Raw genomic sequence first — 14,938 nt, forward strand, 5'->3', positions numbered from 1 at the left:
TGGTTCTGATGTGTTCTTGGATTTGATTTGTCAGTATTTTATTGAGTATTTTTGCATCAATGTTCATGAGTGAAATTGGTTTGTAATTCTCTTTCTTAGTAATGTCTTTATGTGGTTTGGGTATCAGGGTAATTGTAGCCTCATAAAAAGAGTTTGGCAAAGTTCCTTCTGTTTCTATTGTGTGGAACAATTTGTTAAGTATTGATATTAGTTCTTCTTTGAAAATCCTGTAGAATTCTGAGCTGTAACCATCTGGTCCTGGGGGGAGGGGCGGTTGGTTAGAAGACATTTGATGACTGTTTCTATTTCTTTGGCAGTTCTGGGTTTATATAATTTGCTTATCTGGTCTAGATTTAATTTTGTTAAGTGATATTTATCCAGAAAATTGTCCATTTTGTTTAAGTTTTCCAACTTAGTGGAGTACAGGTTTTCAGAATATGACCTGATGATCCTCTGTATTTCCTCTGTGTCTGTTGTTATATCTCCCTTTTCATTTCTGATTTTGTTAATTTTGATAGTCTCCCTCTGCCTTTTGGTTAGTTTAGATAAAAGTTTGTTTTGTTGATTTTCTTGAAGAACCAACTCTTTGTCTCATTGATTCTTTGTGTGGCTTTCTTTGTTTCTATTTTCTTGATTTCAGCTCTCAAATTGATTGTTTCCTGCCATCTAGTTCTCTTGGCTGAGTTTGCTTCTTTTTTGTTCTAAAGTTTTCAAATGTTCTGTTAATTCACTAGTGTGGGATTTTTCCAGCTTCTTTCTGAAGGCATTTAGTGCAATGAACTTTCTTCTTAACACTGCTTTCATTGTTTACTCCCATAAATTTGGGTATGTTGTGTGATTATTTTCATCGAATTTTAGGAAGTCTTTAATTTCTCTCTTCATTTCTTCCTTGACCCATTGATGCTTCTGGTGTGTTTTGTTTAATTTCTATGTGTTAGTGAGTTTGCTGGAATTAGTATTACTGTTGAATTCTAATCTTAAGCCATGATGATCCAATAAGATACATGGGCTATTCCAAGTTTTTGTATCTGTTGAGGTTTGTTTTGTTACTTAGTATGTGGTCAGTTTTTGAGAAAGTTCCATGAGGTGCTGAGAAGAAGGTATATTCTTTTATGTTTGTATGGAATGTTCTATAAATGTTTGTTAAGTCCATTTGAGTCATAACATTTGTTAGTTCCCTTATTTCTCTGTTCATTTTTTGTCTGACCTGTCCAGTAGTGAGAATGGAGTGTTAAAGTCTCTTACTATTAGTGTGTGGAGTCTAATGTATGATTTAGCTTTAGAAGTGTTTCTTTTACATTTAAGAGTGTCCTTATATTTGGAGAACAGATGTTCACTATTGAGATTTCCTCTTGATGGATTTTTCCTGTGACTAATATGAAATGTCCTTCTTTGTCTCTTTTGATTGATCTTAGTTTGAAGTTTATTTTGTTAGATATTAGGATAGCTACACCAGTTTGTTTCTTAGGTCCATTTGATTGGAAAATTTTTTCCCAACCCTTTACTCTGAGGCAATGTCTGTCTTTTAGGTTGAGTTGTGTTTCTCGTATGCAGCAGAAGGATGGATTCTGTTTTCATACCAATATGTTAGTTTGTGTCTTTTTATAGGTGAGTTGAGTCCATTTATATTAAGGGATATTAATGACCAGCTATTGATAGATCTCCTGTTAATTTAGTTTTTGTTGTTGGTAATGTTATTTTGTGTGTTTTCCCCTTCTTTAGGATTTGCTGCTGTGAGATCATTAATTGTGTTTTTGTTGATGTAACCAACTTCTTGGGTTGGACTTTTCCTTCTAGTGCTTTGTGTAGGGCTGGGTTTGTGGCTAGGTATTTATTGAAAGTTTTTCTGGGTATAGTAGTCTGGGGTGGCATCCATGGTCTCTTAATACTTGACCAGGACCTTCTGGCTTTCATTGTCTCCATTGAGAAGTCAGATATAATTCTGACAGGTCTGCCTTTATATGTTACTTGGCCTTTTTTTCCTTTTCAGTCCTTAATATTCTTTCTTTATTCTGTATGTTTAGTGTTTTGACTATTATGTGGTGAGGGGACTTTATTTTTGATCCAGTCTATTTGGTGTTCTGTAAGCTTCTTGTATCTTCATAGGTATATCTTTCTTTAAGTTGGGGAAGTTTTCTTCTATAATTTTGTTAAGTATATTTTCTGTGCTTTTGAGTTGAACTTCTCCTTCTTCTATCCCTATTATTCTTAGGTTTGGTCTTTTCATGGTGTCCCATATTTCCTAGATATTTTGTGTTAAGTTTTTGTTTGATTTAATGTTTTCTTTGACTGATGAGTCTATTTCCTCTGTTGTATCTTCATCACTTGAGATTCTCTTCCATCTCTTGTATTCTGCTGCTTATGCTTGCATTTGTGGTTCCTGATTGTTTGTTCTTGATTTCTATTTCTATAATTCCCTCAGCTTGTATTTTCCTTATTGTCTCTATTTCAGTTTTCAAGTTGAATAGTCAGTTTCTTTCACATCTGATTGCTTTTTCTTGGTTTTCTTTAAAATATTTTTTGATGTCTTCCAATTTTTTTGTTTGTCTTTTTCTCCATTTCTTTAAGGGAATTTTTCTTTTCCTCTTTAAGGGCCTCAAATATTCTCCTAACGTTATTTTTAGGTCATTTTCTTATGCTTTAATCTATATTTGGTTGTTCAAGTCTTGCTGTTGTAGGGCCACTAGTTTTTATTGGTATTGTGTTGCTCTTTGTGGTGTTGTATGTGTTCTTACCTTTTCTATCCATCTTTTCCTCTGATTGGTGTAGTTGGGACTGTCTGTGACTCTGGCGATCAGTCTTCCAGGTGCCAGTGGATTCAAGGCTCAGATAGTTGCTCCTCATGTTGCAGTTAGTGCCATGGTTCCACTCACCCTGTTGGTCACTCTGTGTTCCTGGAGGTCACTTGGTACTCCTGGGGTTTGCTCTGCTCCTGGGAAGTTCACTATCTCAGGCATGCTCTGGCCTAGGTTGCTGGCTCAGTCCTGTTTCTGTAAATGTACCTGTTCTGGATCTGCTCTTACAGAGGTCCCAGAATTGGGGGTGGTCCTGCAAAAGTCTCTGGCTCTGACCTACTACTCCCTTGGAGGTCCCAGACTCATGTATGCCCAGACCTGCACAGGTCCTGGCTCAGGCCTACTACCTCAGAGGTCCCAGACCCACACCAAGACAAGCAGAAGTTTCTGGTTCCTGCCCACTACCTCAGAGGTCCCAGACTCATGCCCAGACCCACAGAGATCTCTGGCTCTGGCCCAATTCCTCATGTTTCTCCCCTATACCTGCTCCTATGGAGTTTGTTGTCTCAGGCCTGCTCTTGCCTAGGTTGCTGGCTCAGTCCTGTTTCTGTAAATCAGATATAATATTTTATCTTTCTCTTTCATTCTCTGTTTTATGAATATGAAATCAAATATTTTCACTACTTAACATTGTCCCTCAGGCACTGAGACTCTTGCTCCCCTCCATTTTTTACCTTCTCATTCTCTACAGAGTTCTATCTGGGTAGATTCTAAAGCTTTGTGTTCAACTTCTCTGCCCTTTCTAGTCTTTGTATTGTGTTGAAATAATTTTATCTAAAAATCTGATTTTTTTCATTAACTAAAAATTGAATTAGATTATTTTAAAATGTATTTTACATTTTACCTCATGATGCTTGTGTTTTACTATAAATCCTTTCATGAATTTATTATAAATAATTTAATTTTTTATTACCAGCTTTATCTTTTCTCCTTTGGGGGATCTGATATGTTCTTTCTAAATGACAAATGTGCTGTGCTATCCCTTTGTGAACTTGAGTTTTCAGAGGGAATGAAACCACACCTACTAAGGTTGTTGATTGGCATTCCCTTGATTTTTGGAGAGCTGGAGTGTTGGCAGGATCCATGGGAAATTTTCCTGGGCTACCTTTTTCACTGAAGCGCATGGCCCACCTGTGACTGACCCAGCATCTTTCTCACCATCAGATGGATTGTGCTAACCCATCACTAACTTCTCTCCACTCAAAAGCGAAGGCTGTCATCGGAGAACATTGATACTTGTGGCAGAGACCCCAGCGCTTCACTGCAGCAATGACTTTGACAGAAACCTTGCTTTGTGACTCTTTTTGTGCTGTTACTATAAACACTGCACTAAATGGTTTCCATCTTGAAACACGGTTTTTGGTTGACCTGAGTCCATGTTTTGGGGGCCACAGTCACTCATATTTCATTCCAGAACAAGCATTCTCTTATCCTGTCTCCTGTGACACCGTCATCTACATCCATTAGAAGCAGGGCTGTAATTAGTCTGATGCTTGAGTACTAGGTTCTGCTTTTTTGAACAGGTCTGGCTTTGTTCTCAAATATGCTAAACTATGTGAGAATCATCTGAACCTTTGGGACCTTGGTTTAATCCAAGTTTAAGCACATAGAATATTATCTTTGCTTTGTGTATAGCTTTTACCAAAGACTAACCTATGACCTCTCAAGCTATCTGCTCACACCATTCTTGCTGAGAGCTGACCACTCTCAGCCTTGTGAACTGGGGCTGTTACCCAGCACCTCGTACCCATCTTCCGCGAGTTTCATGGAATTTTACTCTCCATGTATAGGAGTGGTACTTCCTTAATTCCAAGGTGACCTCCATCTGCACACCTACGAAGATCTATCTTCTAACACATACCTCCTCCTCTCTGGAACTCTACTCGTTCCAACCACCTCAAACCCTGCTGGATTGGATATTCATCTCAAAACAGGGATCTTCTCAGCTTTCTCCTGCCTGCATGGCTGCCCAGACAAATGCACAAGGCAAGGTTGGGAGTGGGCCTCACTTTCTGTTTTTCTTTTCTTTCAGGGAGTCAGTCTTATATTTTGTTTTATCTCAAGTCTGGAAACTGTTTTCTGTTTGTGGCAGGGCATCAAATCCTGTGCTTTCATCATGTTTTGAGTGAAGTATCCTTCAAAAAACAATAAAAATATTAAGTTACATACTCATACTTGATAGCATAGCCAATGTAGTTTGTAACCACTTGTACTCTTTCCAGTTTAACCATAGTATTAAAGCTGATTTTTATCCTACAACTTTGTATTTCTGCAAATACACTTTTCAGTAGACTTTCCCTCCAAATATGGGCAAAGGAATTAATTAAGTAATATTAATGGAAGTTAAACATATTTCTATTGAAATTTTACATTTGAGTATTTTTAACTTAAGAAAATTTATGTTGTTATAAGGTATTGTGTCCCTTAAGGACACATTTTATTGTTCTATTTTGTAATGGACAGAAGAGCACTGAGCCCCTAGAAGATGGTTATAAGGAGCAAGCTCCTGCTCTATCTTTGTCTCTTTCCTTTCCATTTGATTGATCCTTAATGAGTATTTCAAGGTCCAACTCAAACCCACTTCTCCTGGGAATCTTATCCAACAAATTCATCCTTATTTTAGTTATGATGAAGCTAAACAACTGCCAAGAAGAAGACCATAAAAGGTAGAGCCTTGAAGCAAAAGGAAATTCTCTCTCAGCTAGAAGTTTCAAATAAAGCAGGGCAGTTCCTCCCAAGGTTTCTTTCATCTTTGGGTCAAGAACCCTTATGCATCCTCTGAGTGGTCCAAGCTGGGTTCCCACCACTGTCTGTTCTAGGAGAAAGTTCATGTAGGTGTGTTAGTCACAAACCCACATGGTCTTTGTTATGATAATAGAGGCTGGAGTGTGCAGTCTAACTGGACAGCAGGGCTGTGGGAGAATGAAGGAGGGTATTTGGTGACTAGCTAGCATTTCACTGATTCAGCCTTCCTGTCTCAGAACTCAACTCTGTTTTCAGATCTAGTAATGCAGTCGGCCTGGTTCTCAGACAGGACAGAAGAGACTCAAAGTTTCGTGTGCTTTTTTGACAGACAAAGAGAAATATTGCTCACCCTTGCTTCCAGACTTGCTTTCCAAACAGTGCTCTGCACTCTTACTTGGGTGTTTTCATGACTCCCCACTGATGAAAGTCATTGGATTTGATACTGAGACTTCCTCCAGTCCAGTTTCTGTTGGAGCTCACGTCACCACAGCTTTGGATGCTCCACCAGGGCCAGGTGGAAATCTAGCTTTGTGACTTCAGGGAGTTAGTTAACTCCTCTGAACTTTGGTTGTGTGTGTGTGTGTGTGTGTGTGTACACACATTAGTGTTTGCCCACAAGTGTGTCTGTATGTTAACTGGAGTTAGCCAGTTGTGAGCTTCCACGGAGTTGTCAGGTCCTCTGGAAGAGCAGCCAATGCTTTTAACTGCTGAGCCCTCTCTCCAGCCCCTAGTTTTGGTCTTCTAGAAGAGTAATAGCACATGCTTTTCAAACAGGCACCACTGTAAATACTGGTCTGAGAGGCAGCCTACTGCCTGAGAAACTCCAAAAGCTCCCCCTTGTTTCCACTCTCTTTTCCTTTTTCACATTTCCCAATAAAATCCCAACCCTCAAAAATCTGTTCCTACAAGGCATAGTTGCGCAAAAGAATAGAATTCTAATCTGGAACAGCAGTTCCTCCAAGGGCATTCCCAACATTCCACTGGGAAACAACCATTGGCTACACTTAGAAAACTCAGCCATGACAGTCAGAAAAGAATATTGATTATTTTACCTTTAGTCTTTTTTTTTTTTAAGTGTAAGAATCTACCTAGGAATCCAGGAAAATTGGTAAGGTCATCTGTCTGGACATCTCCATGTCTAAATTTCCTCACAGATGTCCATGAGGTCTTGAATAAAGTACCCAGTCGTCAGCATCTTTAAAAACTGATCATCACAGCCTGTGGGCACGCCTGTGCCTGGGACCACACTAGGAGTGCGTGTTTCATTTCCTAATTGAGGTTGGAAGAACATCAGTGGTTTGTCTAAGACTTCTGAGAACTGAAGCAGTTTTAATCCCAACCTATTTTATATTTAAATCTTGCTCTTGACTTAATCTGGAGACCAGACTGGCCTATCATTCATGCTGGTTAGAGATCTAAGATTCAAAGATTATGAATCTGGGTCAAGGGAAAGTCAAAGCAAAATCAGTTACCTCGAAGATACCACACTGGTAGATACTCTTTGAAATGAGCACATGTGCAGCTCGTCTGTGCTACTTAACACTTTTGAAGATGTAGAAATCTGAAATAGCACACATACACACACATGCATGCACACATGCATGTCCACACACATACACATTCATGCACATACACACACACACACACACACACACACACACACACAAATACAGACAGGCAGATGACAGACTACAGAGAACTGTTTCCTTTGCCTTACACTCACAGCCCAGGATGCTTGGGAGCACGCGAAGATTCCATGGCAGGGCCATGATTTGGGGATCCCAGCAGAACTTCCCTTTCCATCATGCTCCCGCTGTCTAAGACGGCACCATTAAGGCACATTTGCTAGTATACCAGGTTACATTCTTGTCCATCATCTTCCTTCTCCTGTGAGAGGGGCCCATGGTCTTTAGTCCTCTCCTAGGCCAACATTGCAGACTTCCTTCTTGATTTATGTCTCCTCCACCCATACATACCCACCAGGTACTGCTCCGGCATCATCACTGACGCCCACATTACAGCCCTGCATTTTATTTGAGCATGTGCTTGTGTTTTATCATAAATATTCTCAGAAAGACAGCACTAGTCCACACACATCACACCAAACACTGACTCCTCGTCTGTGCTCAGCTAACAGTCTACTGTGCTGTTGTTTATTTTACTTCCACATTTCTGTGTACCAGAAAGTGTGCTGTGGCTTTACATTTTTGTGTGTCCTGTTGATCCTTGGAAGAACGGGATGCACTATGTGTTACCTGCTCTGGGGAATGTTTTGCTTCCTTTATGTCCATCGTGGACTTACTTGCCACCTGTTTCAAAGCTTTTAAGATTTGGGGGCAGCAAAATGACTCATTGAGTAAAGGTACTTTCCACCAAGCCTGATGATTTGTGTTCAATACCTGAGACCTAAGGAGTGAAAAAAAAAAAAAAAGAAACAATGCCTGACTATTGTCCTCTGCTTTCCAACTGTGTGCATGGCATGAGTACACACACACACACACACACACACACACACACGCACACACACAGTCACACCAAAATGTAATTTAAGTTGTTTTTAAAAGCTTTTAAGATTTTAACTTTCATTTGACTTGCAATGTAAACTCAATTGGTGAAAACCCAAATGGGTTTAAATCTTATAATAACAGCATAAGGGAAAAAAACAACATGAAAAAAAAAAAAAAACAAGCTGACATTTCTGTCCCTTCAGAACCTAAAGAAAGAAAGAAAGGGACTTACTTGGAGCTTCGACTCTAAGGCAACTCATTTGTTTAATTCTGTTTTATCACTGACACACTGACCTATGAGGCATGAATCCCAAGTGTGATTGTCTTGATGTCTAACATGCAGGAGTTGGTGTGTGAGATTTTTTAATTGCACAATTAGCATGTGTCCCCCCCTTAACTCTAAAGCTGTGTCTGTACCCCCCTTGGCTTTTCCAATACCTAAGCCCTAGGGAGGAGAATATCTATGTAGCATGGTGGTTCAATACTAAGTACAGTATCCAGAGCCTAAATGTAGGAAAAGATAGCAATAACTAAAGATGAGCTGTAAGGAAAGTGAGACCTGTGCCATCAAGCATGTTAATGAAGCCATCATTTGGAGGACTTGCTGCTCAGAAAAACTGCAGCTCTGAGCTGAGTCTCAGGAGGATACACGTGGCCGTGTGGAGCACATGGACAGACAGGAGCCATCATGAGCTCCATCACTGAATGCTACTTCAAATTTGCCTAGTCGGTGCTTTCTAGTTTATGAAATATATCCACTTTCAGTCTCGAATATATTTCATGCACTTAGCCCCATCTGTCACAAAAGGAAGAGGGCTCTGCTCGTGGCCATCAGGAAACCCAATATTATAATAATGCAGTGATCATTAAAACTCTTAGCAGTAAAAACATCATCCATGTGAGTAAAGTTAACTGAGAAGTGGTGTCAGCGAGAACAGAGAATTGTGACTGTTAAAGTCACACAGGCTATAGGAAGCTGAACCAAAACTTCCTGAGTTTTAAAACATCCAGCACCTAGGTTCTCTCTATGTTCAAATTTACCTATCTAATATCCAATTGCACAAAAGCTTTTGATAAATACACTGTCCAGTGATAAATAGAAAAATATAACTCAATTAGATTGGAGAGAATGGCCATGAAGAAGCAGGTTGAAGATCCGACCAGATCTATGATACTTAGTAAACACAGAAAGCCAAAGGAAATTATTTGTGTACCTTGAGACTTGAAATGTCTTTCTCAGATGAAACTTAAAATATAGAACACTGAGTGGCTTATTAATCACTTCCTTCCATCAATACAATGGCCAAAGTATGAGTTCTTGCTTCTACAACCCAGGGCCTCCAAAGGCCTGGTATTCAAGGCTTCATCCCCAGCCCCTGGGTCTATCAGAAGGTGCTAGAAACACTGCTTTGGGCCTAGTAGGAGTCCTTCTGGTCATAGAGCCACACCATCAGAAAAGCCTATGGGCCCCAGCCTTTCATCTTCCTTTTCTTCCCATGTGGTGGCCTTCAGAAGCCTAAAATGAAGAGGCTAACCAGTAATGAACTGAAGGCAACATTGAGAGATTAAATTGGCCTTTTCTCTTTACAGATCGATTGTCCTAAGTGTTTTGCTATAGCAATGGGAAATCACCTAACATAGCCTGAAAGAAAGCCAGAGTCCTATTGCCAAACTTAAAGTAGATAGGCTGAGAAGTCACTGCCCTTTTGGCTGGAGGTCTCTCGTTTTCAGTTTTACATAGGGGCGGATTGTAGTGTTCCTGGGCACATTGTGCTTCTCAACTTACCTAAACAACAGAACCTTCTTTGGAGACATGACGGAAAACTGAGCTGTTGACAGGTCAAGACTCCTTGGCTGGGAAAGGTGGAGATGTGTGATAAACACATGGAAGCATGAGCTTTTAAGGCAGCGCCATCTGACAATAGCACACTTGGAGAAATCAGGGGCTGCTAACCAGACTTGTAAAGTGAACAGACAGCTGCATTCATCTCATGTCCCTACCAAAGCCACTTGGAGAACATGCACAGACACCATGTGAAAGACGGGGTCCTGGAGCTGACACGTGCCACTTTGACATCAGAAGTGAAAGCCTTCTACAGTGGAACTATTTCTTCTCCTTCCTTTGATTCTGTAGGTTGGGGCTGTGATAGCTAGTCTTGACTGAGTCTAGATTCAACCAAGAGACAAGCTTCTAGACACACCTATGAGGGGTTTTATGGATGGGACTATTTGATGTGGTGTCTTCCCACAGCAGGCAGGAGGAGGTTTGAAAAGAAAGCTGTGTTTCCTCCTCTACTGCCTTCACCTCTAACAGTTCATTTACTCGTTGCTGCTGCTGCTATCCAAATGTAGAAAGAGGCCAACAGCCTGCTAAAGCCAGTTGGGACTGACTGGAAGAAAACCTCCTCGAGACCAGTCAAGCTCATGCATTGGTAACTTGCACATGGCTCCCCTTGAGTCAATTGGGAGCCTGCTGTGGAACCCAGAGACAGATGACGCCATGACATCAGATGGTCAGAGACAATCAAGAAGAGACAACGCAGGATTCCAGATGACAACGCCCCCTGGGTCCCTGGAGGGGTTATGGGCATGAAGGTTTGCCTAACTCCCGCAATAAATGAGTCTGCTCTGCCACTTAACTGACTCTTGGAGTCTGTGCCATTGACTCTGTGCTATCTTACCCCACCCCAGGGTGTGGTAGCGGGAAGCAAGTGACAACTGGCATGGAATCCTGGGGCTCCCAGACCCATGATGGCCTGGACTTGGACCCAGTGTGAGTCAAGGTCTTGTTTTTGTTGGCTTTGATCATATTCTGGGCCCTGATTTTTGACCTTTTCCACTGTTGTACCTGATGGTCCTAGCAGGTTCACTTTGTTCCTGCAGCCAATAGTCACCCCTCTTCTTGCAATACAGTTTAGTGTCCCCCTTCAGTGTTTTCTTGGTAGGTTGGCCCTTTTAAGTTTCATGTTCTTTGCCCCTTAGGAGGTAAGTGAGGAGGCCCCTTTTCCATTTTCGGTGTCTGTCTTGTCTGTGGCTAGTGAGGAACACCTCTGATTTTTGGTTTGTCTGGTGTCTCTATGTAAGGGCTGACCCTCCAGGGGGTGGAACCCAGGTGCAACCCCTGACTGCTGCTCCTCATCCAGAGACACTGTGAGGGCATACAGCCATGACCTACATTCTTCCTGTCTCTCTCTGTCCTCTTCTCTTTGTCTGAGACCCCACCTTTGTCACAGATATTTTTCCCACTTTATTGTTAGGGCATCTACCATTCCCTCCTTCTGGTGGAGAATGGGCAATCTACTTTTCCATATTAAGGGTCCCCAAATAAGAGCATGAAAATCCCTCTATATCAGTCCCACACACTAACTTTAACCTGGTTTGACACCATTCTTGGCAATTGGAATCACTGTGACCCTACTAATTGCATGGTCATGTGATCCCTCCCTTTGTCTGAGGGAGATGCCCCTTTAATGACACCTTTTTCTGTATGTATCTGCTGCCCCTTCTTCTTTCTGCTAACCAGCATTACTGTCTCCAGCAGTGATCTAATTGTCCTGTCATTTGGCAGCCTGCTGGTTTGGCTCCATCTTGGTGCACAGCCATTTGGGTACCTGTTGTCAGTGCCGCCCACTTTTATTCTATGACCATCATTGCACAGGCCCCATTACAACCATTGAGTTGAATCAAGCATAATTTAAGTATAACCACCACCGTTGTCACAGTCATCTGTTGGAGAAGCTGAGCTGCTTGGTCATTTCTGGCCACTTAGCCTCGAAATAATCACACAGAAACTATTAATTAAATCCCTGCTTAGCCCATTAGCTCTAGCTTCTTTTTTTTTTTACACATTTTTTTATTGAAAAAAGGAGAAAAAAAAAAGTTTCCACCTCCTCCCAGCCTCCCATTTCCCTCCCCCTCCTCCCCCCCTACGCCCCCTCCTCCCACCCTTCTCCCCCTCCCCCCACTCCTTTCCCCCTCCCTCTCCAGTCCAAAGAGCAGTCAGGGTTTTCTGCCCTGTGTTAAGACCTAGGACCTCCCACCTCCGTCCATATCTAGGAAGGTGAACATCCAAACTGGCTGGGCTCCCACAAAGCCATCACATTACGTAGGATCAAACCCCCGTGCCATTGTCCTTTGCGTCTCATCAGCCCTCATAGTTCGCCATGTTCAGAGAGTCCAGTTTTATCCCATGCTTTTTTCAGTCACAGTCCAGCTGGTCTTGGTGAGCTCTCAATAGATCAGCTCCACTGTCTCAGTGGGTGGGTGCATCCCTCGTGGTCCCGACTTCTTTGCTCATGTTCTCCCTCCTTCTGCTCCTCATTGGGACTTTGGGAGCTCAGTCCAGTGCTCCAGTGTGGGTCTCTGTCTCTATCTCCATCCATCACCAGATGAAGGTTCTATGATGATATGCAAGATATTCGTCAGTATTGCTCAAGGATAGGGTCATTTCAGGTTCCCTATTCTCAACTGCCCAAGGAACTAACTGGGGACCTCAGCTTGGTCACCTGGGAGCCCCTCTAGGGTCAGGTCTCTTGCCAACCCTAAAGTGGTTCCCTTAACTAAGAATTGTGGTTCCGTGCTCCCCTGTCCAACCTTCCTTTATCCCAATCCTCCTGCTTTCCCAAGGCCCGACCTCCTTCCCTTCTAACTTTTCTCTCCCCATCTCCCCTTACCCCCAACATTTCTTAGGAAATTCGGGATCAACCTACCCCTGGACCCAGCAATACCACTCTTGGGAATATACCCAAGAAATGCCCTATCATATGACAAAAGCATTTGTTCAACTATGTTCATAGCAGTATTATTTGTAATAGCCAGAACCTGGAAACAACCTAGATGCCCTTCAATGGAAGAATGGATGAAGAAAGTATGGAATATCTACACATTAGAGTACTACTCAGCGGTAAAAAACAATGACTTCTCGAATTTTGCATGCAAATGGATGGAAATAGAAAACACTATCCTGAGTGAGGTATCCCAGACCCAAAAAGATGAACATGGGATGTACTCACTCATAATTGGTTTCTAGCCATAAATAAGGGTCACGGAGTCTACAATAGGTGAATCTAAAGAAGCTAAGTAAGAAGGGGAACCCAAGGAAAAACATATAGTTATCCTCTTGGCTAAGGGAAGTAGACAAAATTGCCGGGGAGAAAATTAGCTCTAGCTTCTTAATGACTAACTCTTACATATGAATTTAACCCATTTCTATTAATCTGTGTATCACCATGTGGCAGTGGCTTACCAACAAAGTTTCAGCATGTCTGTCTCCAGTGACGGTGGCTCCATGGTGTCTCTCTGATTCTGCCCTTCCTTCTCCCAGCATTCAACTTAGCTTTCCCTGCCTACTTAAGTTCTGCCTTGCTATGGGTCCAAAGAAGTTTCTTTATTCATTAATGGTAATCATAGCACACAGAGGGAATTCCCACATCACCTCCCCCTTTCTGTTTAAATAAAAATGAAGGATTTAACCTTAACATAGTAAAATTACATATAGCAAAACAGGTATCAAGCAAGAATTAATTACAATATTTATGTCTACTTTATCTTTTATCAGAACTAAGAAAAACTATAGTTTCTTCAACTCCAATAAAGACTACAGAAGGATACAATATTACCTAAGTAAACAGGAAGCTCATTGTAAGCTACTTCTAGAACTCTAGAATTTAACATCCCCCTGCCTGGACAGTCACCCAAAGTTCTTCTGTAATGTTGGTGTATCCATCTTCAGCCTCCAGGTCCATAGTATCCAGCAGACTTTTCATGAAGCAGGAAATCTCAAAGACAGTTCCACCTACATTGGCAATTTGTTAGTCATTTTTCTCTGTGTCCTGCAGAACATCTGGTAGACTCTTTGATGAAATAGGAACCCCGAAGGATCATCTCACCTTCAGGCAAGTTCAGCAGTCATTTCTCTGTGGGTCCTGCATGTTCAGTTCATCAGTCGAGGCAGGAGCAGTTTCTTGCACAAATGGCTAGCAAACTCCATAAGGAGCCTCTTCAATACCCACCTTCCTCTTGAAGTAGCTTGCGCTGCCAGGAGCAGATGTGTCTCATTATCATAAAAAGTCCTAAGTTATTAAAACATTTTAAATGCCATATTCTGAAGGTCTCTGAAAGTTTTGAAGAATACCTATCTAACTAAAAAATGTCTCTATATATCTAGAACAATCTAACTAACATGACTACAAACTTGATTATTATAGATGATTATCTATTAACCGATATTTCTTAATTATACATTATATTTTTAAATGAGCTACACAAACACAATACCTTAATCAAGATCAGAAATAAATATACATATAACAAAATTGACCTTAAATTTGTATCAATAAACCAAGATCCATACCAATGCAAATTATTCATATCTATATCAGCCAGCATTGCCAGCATTTCTGGGGCCACTATGGCCACTGTTGCTCTGACACAAACAATTACTACTGCAGAAATGCTCGACAAGGTGGTTTCATGGTCCATGGAGACTTAACAAGCTCAAGAACTCTTTATATCAAGCCATTCATATTCACCAACACCAGATTGATCTGTTGACTGAGGGACTAGATATGGTCCAGGATATGATGCTATTGGCAAGTGATCTCTGCTTTAGATCTGTAGGCCTGGCCCTCTACAAGATCAATACTATCTCCTAGGCAAGGACACAGCTTGCCCAATATGTTAAAGGTCCCTGGCCAGATAAATATTTAACTCTGTGTACAGATTTCTTACCTTAACATAATGAGGGTGTCTGTGATAGTTTTTGAAATTTGGAAAAAAAATTAAGAGACTAAGTATCCTTCTTAAGTGTTTCCCATAGCACATCAGACAACAGGCAGCCACTATGGTGACTTTTCAGGTTCTAATGGCTCTTAGACAACTCCCTAATGGCTC

The sequence above is a fragment of the Microtus oregoni genome, unplaced genomic scaffold (assembly GCF_018167655.1).
Source record: "Microtus oregoni isolate MIOR12 unplaced genomic scaffold, Mior012 000070F_ref0000104, whole genome shotgun sequence".
In the NCBI taxonomy this organism is placed as follows: Eukaryota; Metazoa; Chordata; class Mammalia; order Rodentia; family Cricetidae; genus Microtus; species Microtus oregoni.